The sequence below is a fragment of the Piliocolobus tephrosceles genome, chromosome 7, assembly GCF_002776525.5.
Source record: "Piliocolobus tephrosceles isolate RC106 chromosome 7, ASM277652v3, whole genome shotgun sequence".
Taxonomy (NCBI): Eukaryota; Metazoa; Chordata; class Mammalia; order Primates; family Cercopithecidae; genus Piliocolobus; species Piliocolobus tephrosceles.
Window position 1 is genome coordinate 90,208,630 of NC_045440.1, and position 18,017 is coordinate 90,226,646.

The 18,017-nt window shown below is 38.3% G+C and overlaps 1 pseudogene; it reads right to left on the bottom strand.

Moving 5' to 3' along the window:
- Positions 1 to 10,311: 10,311 nt before the first annotated feature.
- Positions 10,312 to 12,269, bottom strand: LOC111549706 (annotated as a pseudogene).
- Between the last annotated feature and the right edge of the window lie 5,748 nt (positions 12,270 to 18,017).

Below are 18,017 nucleotides of genomic sequence, written 5' to 3' on the forward strand. Positions count from 1 at the left end.
AACAGTAAACTGGCTCATCTGGTCTTGTGACTCCCACTCAGGAACCAGCTCAGCATAAGAGGATAGCTCCAACTTCCTATGATCCAATCCCCAACCCAACCAATCAACATCCCTCATTCCATAGCTCCCTGCTCCCCAACCTATCTTTTAAAAAATCTAGCATCTGAATTTCCAGGGATGTTTATCTGAGTAATTCATAAAACTATGGTCTCTAATTTAGCTGACTCTATGTGTATTAAACTGTTTATTGCAGTTCTCCTGTTTTGATAAATTGGCTTCATGTTGGCAGCAGGCAAGAAGAACCCTTTGGGTGGTTACAAGTTTGGGGGCTAATCACTGGGATAGCCCTTGAAGGTACCTGCCCTTGGTTCAGCAGCTCCTTAACAGTGACAGATCCAGAGGCCAGCTCAAGCAGCCACATAGTTCTCTTGGAATAAGTGTTCCCCTGGCACCAACTCTACTGGCAGCGTGCTATCCACCCATAGTGCATGGATCTAATTGTAATGGAGAAATATTTCCTCAAAGACATCTTGTAACCTGATTTTGTGAGTATTCCAGGTGCTGCCAACACCCTCTTCCTTCCCTGAGTCTATTCATATCTCTAGAGACACTGTCTGTAGCCCCATTACAGGGACTGTCTGTCTCTGTAGCCCTCTTATGGGGATGGTTCATCTCTCCCTTGATTGTAGGAAGAGTCCCATTTTGGGAAGATTTCTCCCCAAAGAAACAGAGAATAGGGGAGCTGTTTGGAAGCATAGTCTTCTCTTTTGTCATCTGCTCTGGAATCCTGGTTTGGAAGGCCTTCTGTTCATATTTACTTCATTGCGTGCATTTGTACATGTAGAGACGATCTCTGATGGATTTGCTGCCAGAAATTCATCAGGCTCTCCTAATTTGTCTGGCCAGCATATTTGGTGAGCACTGAAGGAACCATTAACTGGAGCTCAACAAGTCTCACTCAGGATAACCCTCTGCCCTTCCATCTTGCCCAGACACCAGCCACTGAAACTCCTGGTCAGAGGTCATCTCTGCCTGCCTTAAGTGGATCAAATATAACAGAGACCAACGAAGACAAGTTTGAGCCTTGCAGATTGATACTTGGGCATTGAGTAGGGTGATTAGTGATTGTATTTTGTCATGTGTATTTTGCTCTGGCCAAAATATGAAAAGTTAATTCAGCTCCCCCACATAGCCCATTGGGTGGCATCTTGTAAAATTGAAAGGCTTTTGCCTATGGTTCCATAAAACAGAAAAGAATGATTTTCTTTTGTAATGTGACTTGGTCCGGTGACATGATTTGGCTATGTTCCCACCCAAATCTCAATTTGAATTACATCTCCCAGAATTCCCACATGACCCAGAGGGAGGTAATTGAATCATGGGGGCCGGTCTTTCCCATGCTATTCTCATGATAGTGAATAAGTCTCATGAGATCTGATGGGTTTATCAGGGGTTTCCACTTTTACTTATTCCTCATTTCTCTTGCTGCCGCCATGTAAGAATTGCCTTTTGCCTCCCACCATGATTCTGAGACCTCCCCAGGAATGTGGAACTGTTAAGTCCAATTAAACCTCTTTTTCTTCCCAGTCTCACGTATGTCTTTATCAGCAGTGTGAAAACAGACTAATACACCCATCTAGCTATGGTGCAGTATGCAGGGTCCTCAAAAGCCACTCTACTTTTCTGGAAGCTTCAGAGCAAGAATTTCTTACCATCCAGGCTTCTGGCCTCTCTCTCTGTAGAAACCAGTTGAATGAATGGTAAAAGTCACTGTTTGTCCCTTCTACAACATTTTGATTAATAGGAAAAAGGATTTGTATGAGTCATCTTTATGTCTTTCTGTGTCATTCTGTACCACAAGATAGAATACTGGCCTATAACCCTTATAAGTCTGCTTTTTGAGCCAGCTCTAGAGACTGGTCAGTTACAAACTTAGCTGAGGTCCCTGAAACAAAAACCAAATGAGGTTTCTCTTTCATGTTATGTCTTAAAAACTTGACTTTGTGACCATGTGGGGGTACTCTCTCTTGGTCTACACAGTCCAGAGGGTGGGAATTTGGGGATTCACATCATGGTTAGCTTTAAGATTTCTCTTGAGCAGTTAAAATCCTTTGCAAGCTCAAAATCACCACCACAGACTCCTTCTGGGAAAAGACAATTACCCCATGCTGCAGCTCAGCAACTAAGGCTTTGCCTTTTCACAATGGTGGCTTGGGTTCAATTCCAAGCTTAGGAAGTGGGTCACTTCTGATTTAATACCTGTAGGACTTTTTTCCATTTATTAATTATTTTTCCCTTCATGGACAGCTTCTTGATTTCCTATCTCGAATTTTCTTTTTTCTGAGTGACCATTGGGGTGATTCTATATCTTGTAAAAAACACTATCTCTTTGAAAACACCTCATGTATCCATGGTTAAGTCATAGCCTTAGTTGAGGATTATTGATTTCACCTGGGAGATTACCTATAGTAAAAAGTTCAAAAGCCAGAAATATTGGCTGTTTGTCTCAGCTAAAATCTGGTAATAAAAAAATAAAATTGATTTTTTTAGAGCTCTAATAAAAATTTACTTAATGAAGGCTGATATTTGGGCTATATCTATACAGATACTGTTTTAAAGCCCCTGCTGTCCCTCTGTAAAAGACATTTTAGTCAACAGAATTCTGTCTGATTCTCCACTTACCATTGTCTGTTCCTATTTCCTCTTGTATCTAAACTTTTTTACTTTTGGGGGGCCAGAAATTACTTTGCATTATAACAAAATTTTAATCTTGATGTATATAATAGCTAGATAAGAGATAAATTTTTAAGTTGTTGATGGCAGTTGCTTACTATGAATAATTATTACTACAAAATAATATTTCTTTCTTTGTGTGTTTAAATAAAAAACAGTGTGCTCTTAGACACCTAAAATATATGGAATGGATGGCTAATTATGGAATGGGCTGACCAGCTTGGGTTGCCCACCAGCCTTGGGGGGATGTCCTTGCAGTGAACTGCATACTGTTACACTGTCTGGTCCTATAGTGTTCCCTTCTTTTGAGGGATCCAGGTTTCAATTAAAAAATGGGATCCTTGAGTTGGGGGCATCTGTTATCTCTTCTTGTTGTGCCTACCAATTAGGCCCTAAAAACTGCATGCCTTATTTCCCATGTTTCTTAAAAGGCTCTACCCTAAAGCCAGTAGTCCAATTAATTTACAACTTTAAAGAATTCTCCATATGTAAGAGTGTCTTATTTTTCTGCCTATCTTAACTCAACTTCTACTTACACAATTTTTCTTCAGTTTGAGTTAAATATGAATTATCCATCTTGTTTCATCAAAAATTACTTCTTTAGAAATGCAAATTTTGAGTTGTCTCACTGACAATTGTTTAGAGCAGGGAACAAGTAATCAAGAGACTAATGGTCTAAAATGGGGAAGAGAAACTTAAAGGCTGACAAATGTAAAATCTTCTGTCTCTACATCTTCTATTTTGTATATGTGATGTTTCACTACCAAATTGTATAAAGGAACTCTTATTAGTTGACCTAAAGATAAATAAGTGCTTAAATAAAATATTTTGTCAGAAAAATAGAAACTTTAATGTCTTTTAGTTCATGTGACTTTAATAATCATTGGTAAATAAAAATTATTTTAATATTATTAATAAAATAACAGTCTTCAAAATTTAGACATTAGGTCTGAATTAGGCAAGGCAGATACTGCCTTGCTAGATGCTTTAAGGTTATAAACTGCTGCTATGACATTTTATTATTGTTCAACTTGCCTGCTTTACAGCCATTAGATTTTAGGTAAGGCCTGGGGACATGTGGCATTAGCCATGCCACCTAGCTATGCTGGAAAGAATCAGACATTCATTTGCAGTTCTGTCTCATGTCCTAGGTTCTGCACCTGGTACATAATTAAAATTGCTAACACTAAAAATAAAAGTTATATGCTTTTGACAATGACATAGAAATGTAGTTTTTATAAGATAACTTTCTGCAGTTTAGAGAGCCTAAAAATTGTTTTAAGTCAAAAAAAAAATGAAGATTTAAGCAAGCTATAGAAAATTTGTGAAATATTTACCTTATTTTAAAAATCCTGTGTGAGAGCAAATTGGCTATAATTAAAAGGGTATTATTTAGTTTTTCCATCAATTGAACATTAAAATAAAAGCATACTGATTCAGAGCCAGAATCTAAGCCCAAGTGTTGAATAACAGGGTTTTCTTGGAACATTGATCTGTTCTTTAGCAGAAAATTATAAAGGGTTATGAAGGGTTTATAAAAACCTTACCTATGGTCAAACAGTTAAGATTGGATAGATTTGTTTATATGGTTTTATTAAGAATTGGGTTTAACACTAATATAATTGTGCACTAATACAAAGGTGAAATTTAGCTCCTTTTGAACAAGATTTTCATGTAATATTGAGAGATAATAAATTCTGTTTGCTTTTTGAATAAACTACAAGGGAGAGAGAAGAGACAGATTAAGTTGGCCCCATGCTCTCTTTATTGGGTCTTGTTTGGAAAACTAAGTCTCTCTTCTACTAATGAACAAAGATTTTGCCTTTTTGAAATGTTTAAGTTATCATTTCGGTGAAATAAGTGACTTATGATGGTGGGATTCCATTTTGTGACATCAAGTGCTTTAAAACTTTGATATATGACAAACTTTCCAAAATCAGATTTTTATTGCTTTAATAATCTTTTAAGTATTAGGGTGTCTGAAGTCCAAGAGACATACTCAGTTTATTTAAAATTATATAGGAAGTATTCTCAAATGTAAAATCGTATTTAACTTTCTTTGGGTTATATTCATATAAATTTGTTAATTTCATATTTGCTAAAATTGTATAATATTCCTATTAGTCTGATATGTCTCAGTATATATTATCAGTAGTAATTATGATTGTTATGTTAAATTGTTGTGTGCCACAGAGATGACCAGATTTCCTTGTTGGTTGCATCTTTAACCATGGACAGATGACCTAAGATTTTGTCATCCACAGATAATTACTGTCTTATTTTGATCTTTTTCAAAAGGTAGTTTATAAGCATCTATAAGACTGTGAAGAGTGGTCTTGAATACTGATCTCAGATAACTTTGCAAATTGTGCCATTATAATAGCGAGAAAAGAAAACATTCTAAGATTCTCATGGAGAGCTGATGTGTTCATGAGGACTGCTGGCCCAGTATCAGGCAAAACAGGAGATAATTACAGGGACTGAACTAATAAATACCAAAATAATCTTTTCATGATTTTTGTTTAAAATGTTGCTAATTCTTTTATTGTTTGCAGTCCAGAAAAACCTATTTTTCTTTTAATCTATTTACAGTTTTTAGCTATTAGGTAAACTATACTCCTATGAGCAAAATTTGGAGCATATTTCTTTCTTTTTACCTGATTTCTCCAGAATTTAGAAACTATTTATGAATATTCTTAACCATGGTAATATAGTTATTTGCATACATACAATAAATATCTGGGGTTTTATGTAACAGGACACAATTGAAAACACTGATTATTTTACCAAGGCTTTGACTAGAATGGTATGCCACCAAATATAAACATACTTCTTTAAGGAATCCAGGCTGACTTACAGAGCTGATAAAAGCTCCTTGGGAAAACTGGCCTCATACTTTTTCTACACAGTCCCTGTCCAGGCTTCCTGACTTAACTTTGGTAAGTAAAGAATATCACTTTCTCACAGGTCCAGGGGCCCCAAGTTATCTTGGAACTTGGAGAGGATAGGAATTCATTCAATTCATGCAAGTATTTGCAGGCACAAATAAATCCATAGCTGAGATCATGGCTCTAAAAGTTTAAGCTGAAGTTCCTTATGAAAAAACGTTCCAGCAAAGCCAATTTAAAAAGAGTCTATGTGGAGCTGGGCACAATGGCTCACTCCTGTAATCCCAGCACTTTGGGAGGCCGAGGTGGGTGGATCCCCTGAGTTCAGGAGTTCAAGACCAGCCTGGCCAACGTGGCGAAACCCCCATCTACTAAAAATACAAAAAATTAGCCAAGTGTGGTGGCAGGCACCTGTAATCCCAGCTACTCAGGACGTTGACACAGGAGAACTGCATGAACCTATGAGGTGGAGGTTGCAGTGAGCGGTGATCATGCCATTGCACTCCAGCCTGGGAGACAGAGCGAGACTCCATCTCAAAACAAATAAATAAATAAATAAGAGCCTATGTGGCAAATAATTATTCTTGCTATACTTTATGCATACAATCCGGCCAAGTATAAAAAGACTAAAATTTATTTCACAAATAACTTTGTCCTGCTATGATTTGTCTATAATAAAAATGAAGACTGGAGAGAGAAAAATTAATGTTACAAAAAAATAACTAGAGTGCACCTGTTGATGGATCCTAGTCTTGTCCATTGTTTCTGAGTTTGCATTATTTTCTGCAATTTGGACTGAATCCTGAATTTTTTCTGGGCTATAACTCCTCAAATTAATATTTTCAAAATTTTCTCCCCTTTTTCTGACTTGGACTAAATAAAATGGCTACTAACTTCTTCCTGAAGCTCTGCAAACTTGCTTGTGGTACAGGCAAAAAAAAAGGTGTCAGATTGCTACTTCCATCCTCCTCTATAACTAAATATCCTTTGAGTCTAACATCTGGATACATTGTACCCAATATTAACCTTTATTTTTTTCTGTTTCCATGGAAATGCCTCTTATTAAAAATCCATTTGCTTTCATCACATGTAAAGGCCTAGCTCATCTCCAATGCCACCTCCTGAAATGGGAAACAGCTGTTTAACTGAACTGAACTATTCTCAGGACTAGGAAACTGATTCAAAGGATATGAGATGGTATATTTGATTTTGTTCTTTCTTGTTTATCCCAATTTGTCTTTCTAACAACCTCTGACCCAAATCTCTCTCACCTAGTGACCACATGGCTGATTGGTTCTCAGGGCTGTTCACCTGGCTCCCTCAGGGCTTCAGATTAATTCTGCAAAGACTTCTTGAAGCTAGGATTTGTGCTCCTTATATGAAGACTCATTATCCTATAGTCTGCTGTTCACGTAAATGCTTTACTAAAACTGTGGATGAAAGTACTAATGCCTTTGTCATGCAAGCTTTGGAACCCCAACCAGGCACCTATAAATACATGCAGGCAGCTGAAAAGGCAGTTTTACTCCTCTTACTTTGGGGCCAAATCCTATCCCACTACACCCTGTCAGCAGGAAGAAGTTAGAGCAGTTGTTTGACTTTTCCCATCTCTGTTGCTCACACCTTAAAAATAAGATGTGTTGAAACCCCCAAAATGGGGACTGAAACTGTATTTGCAAACATTTTAAGAATTAGGAAAAGATCTGACTTCGCCAACTTCATCTTGCCATTAATATTCAAGCTGCCCTTAGTCATTGCTGGCCATGAGTCAAACTAACTTTGGGAAGGATTTAGTTTGTAATTTAACTAAGATAGCAAAGATAACAGCCCCTCCCCCAAAACAAACCCTCTCTTTGCTGGAGACGAGAGCACCTTTGTAAAAATAAAGTCATAAGATTAGAAATTAAGGCTCAAGAGGTCAAACCAAATTACAATAGCTATAAAATAAAATACACAAATAAAGTTAACCAAGGAGGTGAAAGACCTCTAGAAGGCAAACTGCAAAACACTGATGAAAAATGTGAAGATGATACAAACAAATGGAAAGACATCCCATGCTCATGAATCCGAAGGATTAATATTTTTTAAATGATATATCACTCAAAGAAATATACAGACTCAATGTGGTCTCTATTAAAATATTAATGACATTCTTCACAGAAAGAGAAAAACAAAACACTAAAATTCATATGGAACCACAAAAGACCCCTCATAGTCAAAGCAATCCTAAGCCAAAAGAACAAACCTGGAGACATTACGGTACCAGACTTCAAAATAGATAACAAAGCTGTCGGAACCAAAACAGGGTAGTAGTGACATTAAAACAAACACATAGACCAAATCCAACAGAATAGAAAACTCAGAAATTAATCTACGCATTTATGGCCAACTGATTTTTGAAAAAGGTACCAAAAACACTAATCAGGGAAAGAACAGTCTCTTCAATAAATGGTGTAGGGAAAACTATATACATGAGCAAAATATTAAAACTAGATCCTCACCTCTTACCCTTTACAAAAGTCAACTCAAAATGGATCAAAGACTTAAGTGTAAGACCCAAAACTATAAAACTATTAGAAGGAAACATAGGGAAAATGCTTCAGGACATTGGCCTGGGAAAAGATTTTATGAATAAGCCCTCAAAAGCACAGGCAACAAAAGCAACAATAAATAAATAAAAGTATGTTAAACTGAAAACCTCTGCACAGCAAAGGAAACAATTAACAGAGTCAAAAGGCAACCTACAGAATGGAAGAATTTGGAAGCTATTCATCCAACAAAAGATTAATATCCAGAATATATAAACATTTAAACGTCTCAATAGCAAAAAACAACCCAATTTAAAAATGGGCAGATAATCTGAAAAGACATTTGTCAAAAGAAGACATGCAAACAGCTAACAAATATATATAAATTGCATTTGTAATCATCTGGGAAATGCAAATAAAAACTACAGTGAGGTAGCATCTCACCACAGTTAGGATGACTATTATCAAAAAGAAAAAAAAAATAACAAATGCTGGCAAGTGGACAGCGAAAAGGGAACACTTTTACACTCTTGGTGAAAATTTAAACTAGTACAACCACTGTGGAGAACAATATCATGGCTCCTAAAACAAAAATGACAACTAGCACTACCATGTGATTTAGCAGTCCCACCACTGCATTTATCCAAAGGGGAGGAAATCAGTATATTGAAGAGACATCTGCACCTCCATGTTTATTGCTACAGTATTCACCATAGCCAAGATATGGAATCAACCTAGATGTCCAACAACAGATTAATGGAAAAAGGAAATGCTATATATATATGCACAATAGAATGCTATTATGCCATAAAAAGGAATTAAATCCCATCATTTGTGGCAACATGGATAGAACTGGAGGACATTATGTTAAGTGAAATAAGCCAGGAACGGATAGCTAAACACCATATGTTCTCGCTTATGTGTGGAAGCTAAAAAAAGTTGATCTTATAGAAGTAAAAAGTAGAACAGGATACTAGAGGCTGGGAAGGGGAGTGAGAAGGAGGTTATTAGGAGAGATTTGTTAAATAATACAAAATTACAGTCAGGTAGGATAAATACATTCTAGTATTTTATAGCACTGTAGGATGACTATAGTTAATAACATATAGGTTCAGATAGCCGGGAGGATATGAAATGTTTCCATCACAAAAAAATGCTAAATGTGTGAGATGATGGATATCTTAATTACCCTGATCTGATCACTATACATTATATGTATTGAAACATTATTACATATCCCACAAATGTGTAGAATTATTATGTGACAATTTTAAAAATAAAATAAAATTAGAAAAAAGTAAAATGACAACTCTGAACTTTATTCTTTTAGCAATGGGAATTCAATGTAGGATTTTAAAATGTATACAGTGGAAATGTAATTAAATTAACTTGGTATTAGTTTATAGCAAAGCTTCCCAAATCAACATACAGCAGCATGTTATTTTGCCTGCAAGGGTTTCAATGCTTTGAAATAGATATTTCCCCTCAGTCCCCAGAAAGAATAAAGCTTTCCAGACGAGAGGGCTTCAAATATGAGCAGAATTATTTGTTTATCCCAGTGTCTTTCCAAGTTTATTTTCTACATGGGGCATGAAGCAAAAATTATTGGGAAGCATAGATTTGCATGATGATGGAAAAGGGAAAGCCTAAAGACAGAGAAAATAGCTAATAAATTAATATACGGTGTGTTTACTGGAGTTGTATGCATTTTCAGAAGAGGCATTCTTTCCCCACCAGCTGAATGTTCCTAGAAGGTCACATACCAGTTAAACTCCACTATTTTGCCTTTTAGTGACCATGCTTCAGTCCACTTGCCCAACTCCTGAGATCTTATTAGGAAGCTGCTGAAAACATTTCAGATGTTATTATCTATCAGGAGACTGCCTTTCCCTGGCACTGGCTGAGACAAATTTTATTTTATTTTATTTTATTTTATTTATATATTTTTTTATTTTATTTTATTTTATTTTATTTTTGGCAGAGCTAGCTGAGGCTTTATTTGGAAAAAAACAAAAACAAAACTGTTTCATAGATGGAGGCATGGGCGGAGGATACCCCAGGCAGTGAACTCCCCTGATGGGTAGGCCGAAGGCTAGGGCTGAGCCCAGAGAAGACCTTAGCCCTCAAGCCATTCATAGTGGGAGTGACCACCAGTGTCTGCCTCAGGTGAGTCTCCTGTTCCCTATGCTCCACTGAACAAGAGCCTCTGCCACAGGCCATGGGGCAGCCACAGGATGGAGTAGGCTGGGAGGGGCTGCCATGGCCATTCTCTTGGGCAGGAGATCAGACGACTCAGAGGCCAGCTTCCCATCGTGGGTCTCAATCTTCTTCATACCCACAGCCCTACAGGAGCTGGTACTCCTGAAGAAGCTGGAGCCCATGCCAGAGCCAAAGCTGGAGCCCAGGCCATGGCTAAGGCCAGGGCTTGTGAGGCCTTTGTAAGCCAAGTTCAGCCCACCTGAGCAGACACTGGTGATCTTCGTATGGATACTTATGTTCCGCATCCCAGACTTCAGCTGGTTCTCCTCTCCCTCCAGCAGCTTCCTGTAGGTGGCAATCGCAATGTCCAGGGCCAGCTTGACATTCATCAGCTCCTGGTACTCATGCAGCTGTCGCACCATGTCCTGCTTGGCACACTGCAGGATGGCCTCCAGCTCCAACAGCTTGGTGGCCTTCACAGCCAGTTCCACATGCTGCCTGGCATCCATGATGACAGCTTCCAGGGAAGCTCCTTGGCCTTTGAGGCCCTCAGTCTCAGCCTGGAGCCCACTGATGTTGATACAGGATTTTTCTCAGCCACTTTGCCAATCAGAGACTTCTGGATGGTGATGCCCCTGCTGGGAGACAGACACCCTGTCTACTCAGCCAACCAGGCCATGCCTGGCTTGCATGCTGGCATGGATCCCATGGCCACTGAGACTGTGTACTCAGTCCCTGGCAGGAGGGGGTGTGTGAGCAAGAATGCAGGGTCTGGCCAGCTGCTCCAAGCACCAGCACAGGAGCAGGCTCCATGCAGGACTTGCAGCTGGACCAGGTGTGTCACAAACAACTCCTATGGTAGACTCTGGTGTCCAGATGAGGGGAATGCAATGGCATCCAAACCAGGGTGCCTGTGATCCCAAAACCCTAGATGGGGTGTTACAGCATGCTAATAGCTTCCTCCCATGGCTCTGGAACTGGCTTAAACCCATCGCTGTTTCCCATTGTGTGGGGTGGCTGCCCTCCACCAACAGAGGGCAGAGGGCCACAGTGTTACAGCCTTCTTTCTATGCATATTCAGTGAGTCCCAAGTTCTTGTCCCACATCCAAGAAGAATGAGGTTATGCTGAAAACTGAAAAGTGAGGAGGGTGGAGAAGAGTTTTATTAAACGACAGAACAGTTCTTAGTGGAGAGGAGATGCAGGGTGGTCCCCCACCAGAAGTCAGGTGGTCTCTCTCCCAGTGGGGCTGGGACCAGAGCTTTTATGAGCTCAGAATGGGGGAGTGCGTGATGATTGGCTTGTGAGTGTGCAAAAAATGCTAAAACAAAAATGTCACTCAAAGGTGGGTACAACAGTGTAAAAAACCAATCAGGGAAGCGTAGCTATATATAAAATAGGTGAAGGGTAGGGATCAAACAGAAGAAAGCATGCCAAATGGGAAAAGGTTCTCAATCTGGTCTGTGGATTTACCAGGGACTTGTAGCTAGGCTTTAAACTGCCTTCAGTTTGAAACTTGGGTTTCACAAGGGACCAGCCTCTGTCTTCCTAGGATTTGTCTGCCTCCTACCACTAACAATGTTACAGTTCATCTCAGTGATATCCATCTTTGTGTGACACAGCTCATCCCCATGCTTCCCAGCCAGCATCTGCAGCTCCTCATACTTGATCTGGTACATGCGCTCAGCCGTGGCCAGGCTGTGGTTGACAATGTCCTCATACTGGGTCTTGACGTCAGCAATGATGCTGTCCATTTCCAGAGAGTGGCTGTTGTCCATAGACAGGACCACAGATATCTCTGAGATCTGAGAATGCAGCTCACAGATACCCTCTTTATACATCTGCCTGAGGAAGTTGATCTCATCAGTCAGCCCTTCCAGAAGAGATTCTTGCTCTACCTTGTTTATGCAAGCTTCATCCATATCCTTCTTGATGAGGACAAATTCATTCTAAATCTCTGTATGTTTACTGATGTCACCCTCGTACTTATTATTCAAGGCCTTCAGCAGCCCCTGCATGTTGCCAAGCTCTGTCTCCAGCTTCAGCTTCTCTTGGTCCAGAGTGTCCCACTGCCTCCAAAGGTTGTTGATATAGCTCTCAAGCATGTTGTCCATGTAGCTCTGGGCTGTCTTCTATTGCTGCAGGAGGCTCCACTGGACTTCAGCATCTGCTGCTGCTGCTCCAGCAGTATACCTTGTTGATGAAGGAGGCAAACTTGTTGAGGGTGTTGATCTGCCCCTTCTCCTGGGTGTACATGGCCTGGATGTTGGAGTCTACCTTTGTCTTAAGGGGGCTCAGTAGGCTCTGGTTCACCATGATGGCTATGAGGCCCCCCAATATCACTGGCCCCACCATAGTCTCCACCCAGACCCATGCCAGTTCCCTACCCACCCTAGAAACTGCTGCTACTACCCATTTGGGAGAAGTTCAAGGAGTTGTTCCTGGCCCACACATGTAGGAGTAGCTGCTGAAAACCTGGAGGCCAGAGATGGACACCTTGTAGGACTTCTGGGTCACCCTGATGGACATGGTGAAGGCAAGTGTGGAGGCAGGCAGGCCAAACCAAGTGGAAATTTGAGGAGTGCAGAATCTGCTTCCAGGTACAATTATCATCTTAGAGAGACAGTTAGCAACCACCTGATGGTCACCTGACATTCCTGGTTTTGCAGTGGGGGGGCCTTTCCTGCCCTGCTCATGTCTGACTAGCTGCCTACTGTTACAGAATGCCTAACCCAGCAATGCAAAATGCAAATACATTGTCCTGTAGATCTGGTAACATAAGAACTTAAAATGGAGAAGAAAATTCTATAGTGAGTACAAAGATATCATATGTAGCTATCCCTTATGCTAAAATATGACTCTGAAAATAGGTATTCCTAACAGCACTGACCAGATGGCCCTGTTCAAATGCAAGTTGCCAATCTGAACCACATGAAGTACCAATGCAATGTGAAAGCCATTTATTAGCAATGCAAATGTCAAGCTACCTCTGATTTTCCCAAAAGCAGGATAAACAAAATAAATGAGCCATTAGGAGGCACAGGTGAGATACTCAGGCTTCAAGAACCCTGCTTTGATTACTTTGAAAGGCAGAGAAAGGCAGCATAACAAGTTTCCACTTGAACAGAGTGTGTTTATTCAGCTTGATGCAAGTCAGAGGAAATAGCCCTAATAGTTTTGAATTGCTATAAAAGCTTGTATGCACTTGTCAGATTTATGCGTTTAGGCCATAAAAGCGAAAGAGTCTTAGAGGCATTTTCTAAATTAAGCGATTCAGGTATAAATTCAAAGACAGAGAAGAAATGCAAGCTTCACATACATCAGAGCATGTGCCCAAAATGACCTTTCTCTTACTTTTACCCTAAGATTTCCTTTTCATCCTTCAACACTAGCTCAAATATTTCTGCCTCAAGTGAAGTGTCTCCTGAACCCCTCTACCCATCACTTCTGCCAGCTGATGACTTACAGCAACTTGTACATTCCTCCATTGGAACACTTTGCTTTATAATTATTTATTTAACTTCCTCTTTTTGTGTTCTGTGATGTCTTCAGAGGCAAAGATTGTATGCTATTTGTGTCTCCAAACTTCAGAAGCTTTCACAGAAAAGATTGTAACCATGTATATTCGCAACCAAAATCAAGAAAAAGAGATGATCCCTAATACTTTAGTTTGCTAGATTTTTGTTGAGCTCATAGTGATGCTTATAAATTTGATAGTACAATGCTAGATAAGTATTTTAAAGGATAATTGTACAAAGAAAGTAAAATCATGACTCTCATGGGGATAGAAATTGAGCACTATTAAATATTTTAACTATAAATTAGAGAATCAGGCAGATGTCACAACTTTTCAAAGGAGAAGTAAAACAAGGATAAATGTGTATAGAGTAAACTTTCCTCAGTAAAGAAATGTTGAACTTAAATGATAAACCAATGCAACTGGCTTCTTTTCCATGGGAGGAGAATGGAGGAAAGTCAGTTAAACCTCCCCACCAGACATAATTCATTTGCATTTCTAGGAACATGAATTATTTTGCATTGCTATCAGTTATCTACAATTTGCAAAGTTATAAAATACTGCAAAAGCTAGACTCAGATAACCTGGAAGTGCATTGCAATGAGTTTAATATTTGAGTACCTCCAAAATTCATATGTTGAAATCTAACCCCAAGGTAATGGTGTTTGAATGTAGAACCTTTGGGAAATAATTAAGTCATGAGGGTGGGGTCCCCATGAATGAGATTAGTGCCCTTATAAAAGGGACCCCCCCAAAGAGCTCTTTCTACCACGTGAAGATAAAAGAAGTCAGCCAACTACAACAAATGAAAGAGCTCTCCACAGAAACCTACATTACTGGCACCCTGATCTTGGACTTCTAGCCTCCAGAACTGTGAAAAAATAAATTTCACTTGTTTGCAAGCCACTCTGTTTATGGTATCTTGCTATAGCAGTCCAAGCTGGTAAGACAAATCTGCTCTAATCTAAATAATGCATTGCTTTTCATAGAAGACATCCAATAATCTTTGTTATTTAGTCCAAATTTTCTTACATTGTGTCATCTTAAAGGCAGAGTGTGAGATCTTATGTTCTTTCATTGAAAGGTCAATGTATGATCAAAAATTGTTTTTGTCCATTTGTAAGACAATATTTCTAAACTCCTCTCAACACATTGTTATATCATTAGCCCTTCCATAGTAATGAACCAATAACAACAAAAACTAACATTTGGGAAATTACTTTTTGCCAAGTAGTGTGAAGAGGGCTTTATCTAAAGAATTTCTTTAATCCTCATGCCAACCTGATGAGGTAAAAATTTCATTATACTCATTTCATAGAAGAGAAAACAGATCACTAACAAAGCTTCTAAATCACAGAACTGGCATGTATCAGACCTGAATTCTAAGCAGAAAATTCTCTCTCTGCTGTCTAATATGGTAGCCAATAGTCACGTGGGGCTACTGGACTTGAAATGTGGCCAACTCAAATTCTCATGTTCTGCAGGTAAAACTAGGCAATTAATTTTTAAGACTTAGTACCATAAAAATATTTTGAAGTTATAATGGTTTGGATGATTGAGTTAAATAAAATGTATCACTAACTTTACCATCTGTTTCTTTTTACCTTTTAAAATGTGGCTACTAAAAAATTTTAAATCACCTATGTGGCTCACATTATATTTTTATTTATTAGCCTACACTCTTACTGGCAGACTTGAAGGACAGAAAATTGCCAACAAAAATCAAACAAGCTCTCTTTTAAAGAAATGATAAGATTAAAATATTTATGATATCAAAATATCCATCACTATTGTAGTGGACACATGTAATTGGCAGAGAATTTTCTGCATAACCTAAAGAAGAAGGTTATGCAAGAAGAATCATGCAAGAAGAGACAATCCCACAATTAGTGATTCTTAAATATCAATAGTGTTTTTAACACCAAAGATGGTAGTCTAGAGTATGGAGTCATCATGACAGGGAGTAAAGCAGTACCCATACCTGATTTCAGGAGGCCTAGCTTCACGTCTCAGTTCCACACCGACTTTAGCCAGTAACTACATGAGTTGCAATTTTCTTATCTGTAAAAGGAAGACATTTAACCCTGAAATCCCTTCCAGCTGAAGAAGTGCTGTGATCATACTGATCTTCACCTGGTACCGTCTTCAAAATGATTTAGAACAGCTGTTCTCAAACTTGTCAGGCTTGGAGGGTCATTATGCCACTGATTGCTGGGCCCCACCTCCAGGGTTTCTGATTCAGTGGGTCTGGGGCAGAGCTGAGAATTTACATTTCTAGTAAGTCCTTGGGATGTTGATGCTGCTGGTCTGGGGAGCACACTTAAGTCACTGACTTAAAACAACATCACAGAGCCTCTCACATGAGGAGCCGTAGGGGCTGCAGTAAGGGCAAAGTAGACTTCACTTACCTCCACTCAAAAGGTGAATTGAGTGTTTGAGCTTTTTCAAACCCTTTTATTGAGGATGATTCAAAGTTTTACACTCCCATCCAGAAAGGGGGGAGTTTAGACCAATAATGACTTTAATGACTTTTTTTCCCTGCTAGCATTTTGCCTTTAAAAATTTTTTTTAAAGAATTACACACTCTGAAGGGAAATGTCAGATTTTAAGATTTTTTTTTAAATTGCTTGGTATTCTAGTGTAAGCTATGTTGCACTTTTAAATATGAGTGGTGGGCAAAATCTCCACCTATAATGTTACATAACAGACCACACCTATGTTTCTATTGATCTACTGTAGACTATTTATTTTCAAAGGCAGTATAATGATAAAAAGGAATGCATTTCCCTTTGCCATTTTAAATTTTTATTTACTTTTACATTATTATAAAGTATGTTTTGTACTTTTTGGGGTAAAATCAGCTTGTTCTAGTTACATTTATAAAATTTAAAATCTTCCCCTGTTCTCTTAATGTTTCAACATTTTCATTGCTTTGCATCTAGATATTTTTAGGACATAATGTGCAACTTTATGGTTCTATGAGAACACCAACTGTGCAAATATGTATTAAAGCAATGGGAATTTGGGCTACCTTGTCCAGACAATGCTGACAGAAGTGTTGTACACATGAGATGGCAAATATGATTTTTAAAATAATAATGACAAAAGCATCTACCCAGTGGGAAACATAATGTAGATTTCTTTATTGTTATTCTTTGTTCTATTTTTGTTTTAATAATTTAACCTAGATGTTAGTAGAAGTGCTGTGGAAATCATGAGCCCTCTGTCTTAATTTCTTTTTTTGAAGAAACTTCAACTTAAATTATCTATTTAAAAGCTTTGCATTTTTCTGTTAATTTTTCTTGAGGATTCTAATTAAGCATCATCTCTGTGAGAAATAAAATTAGTAGATATTAATAGTATTCTTTTACAGATAAAAAAGTTATAAAGTGTTGGTAAGTATTCTTACATCAAACTTACTGGTTTGAAATTATCAGGAAAATTACAAAGTCAATTACCCAGATGGTGTGATGTGGTCAAAACAATCAACAAGGAATGGTTTTATTCCTATTCTTTGTCTGATGTTTGGTTTATGTGGATGTAATCTATGTCTCTGGCATGATTAATACCATAGCCATTTTAATACTTATTTTTAAGTACAGAGCTTTCATGATTATTGTGACCTATCCTCATCATTAATAATGGCCATCTGTATTTCCTTTCCTTTAACGAGTGGTGTGATTTTACTTTGTCATCAGTATGTTCTGGGAATAGCACTGTTACTGCTATACTCAGACAGAAAACTGCCTGAAGTAATTATGGAACCCATCTGAAATTTCAAAATTAAAATATTTTCCTCAAGCCTTATAATATGCATTTCAAGCACAAGCTCACCACCATTTCTAACATTCAGGAAAGCATTTTTGCCAGATCAATTATTTGTTAAATCTGAAATGAATAAAATCAGAAAAAAACATTTGCTCTTCTAACTCTGTTCTTTTAACTGGTACTCCAATTAAAGATAAACTTTATTACTATTTTTAAGTTGCTGTCTGCTTTTCTTATTAAAATGTAAAGTAAACCTGGATTAAGGAGAAAAATGAACCATACTTTGCTAGATAGTAATACCTAATATTAGGACTAATGTCTACACATTTTGGTCAGGTCTGCATAGTCTTCTAAAGGTTAAGTGCTTCTTAATAGTCTGAAATCA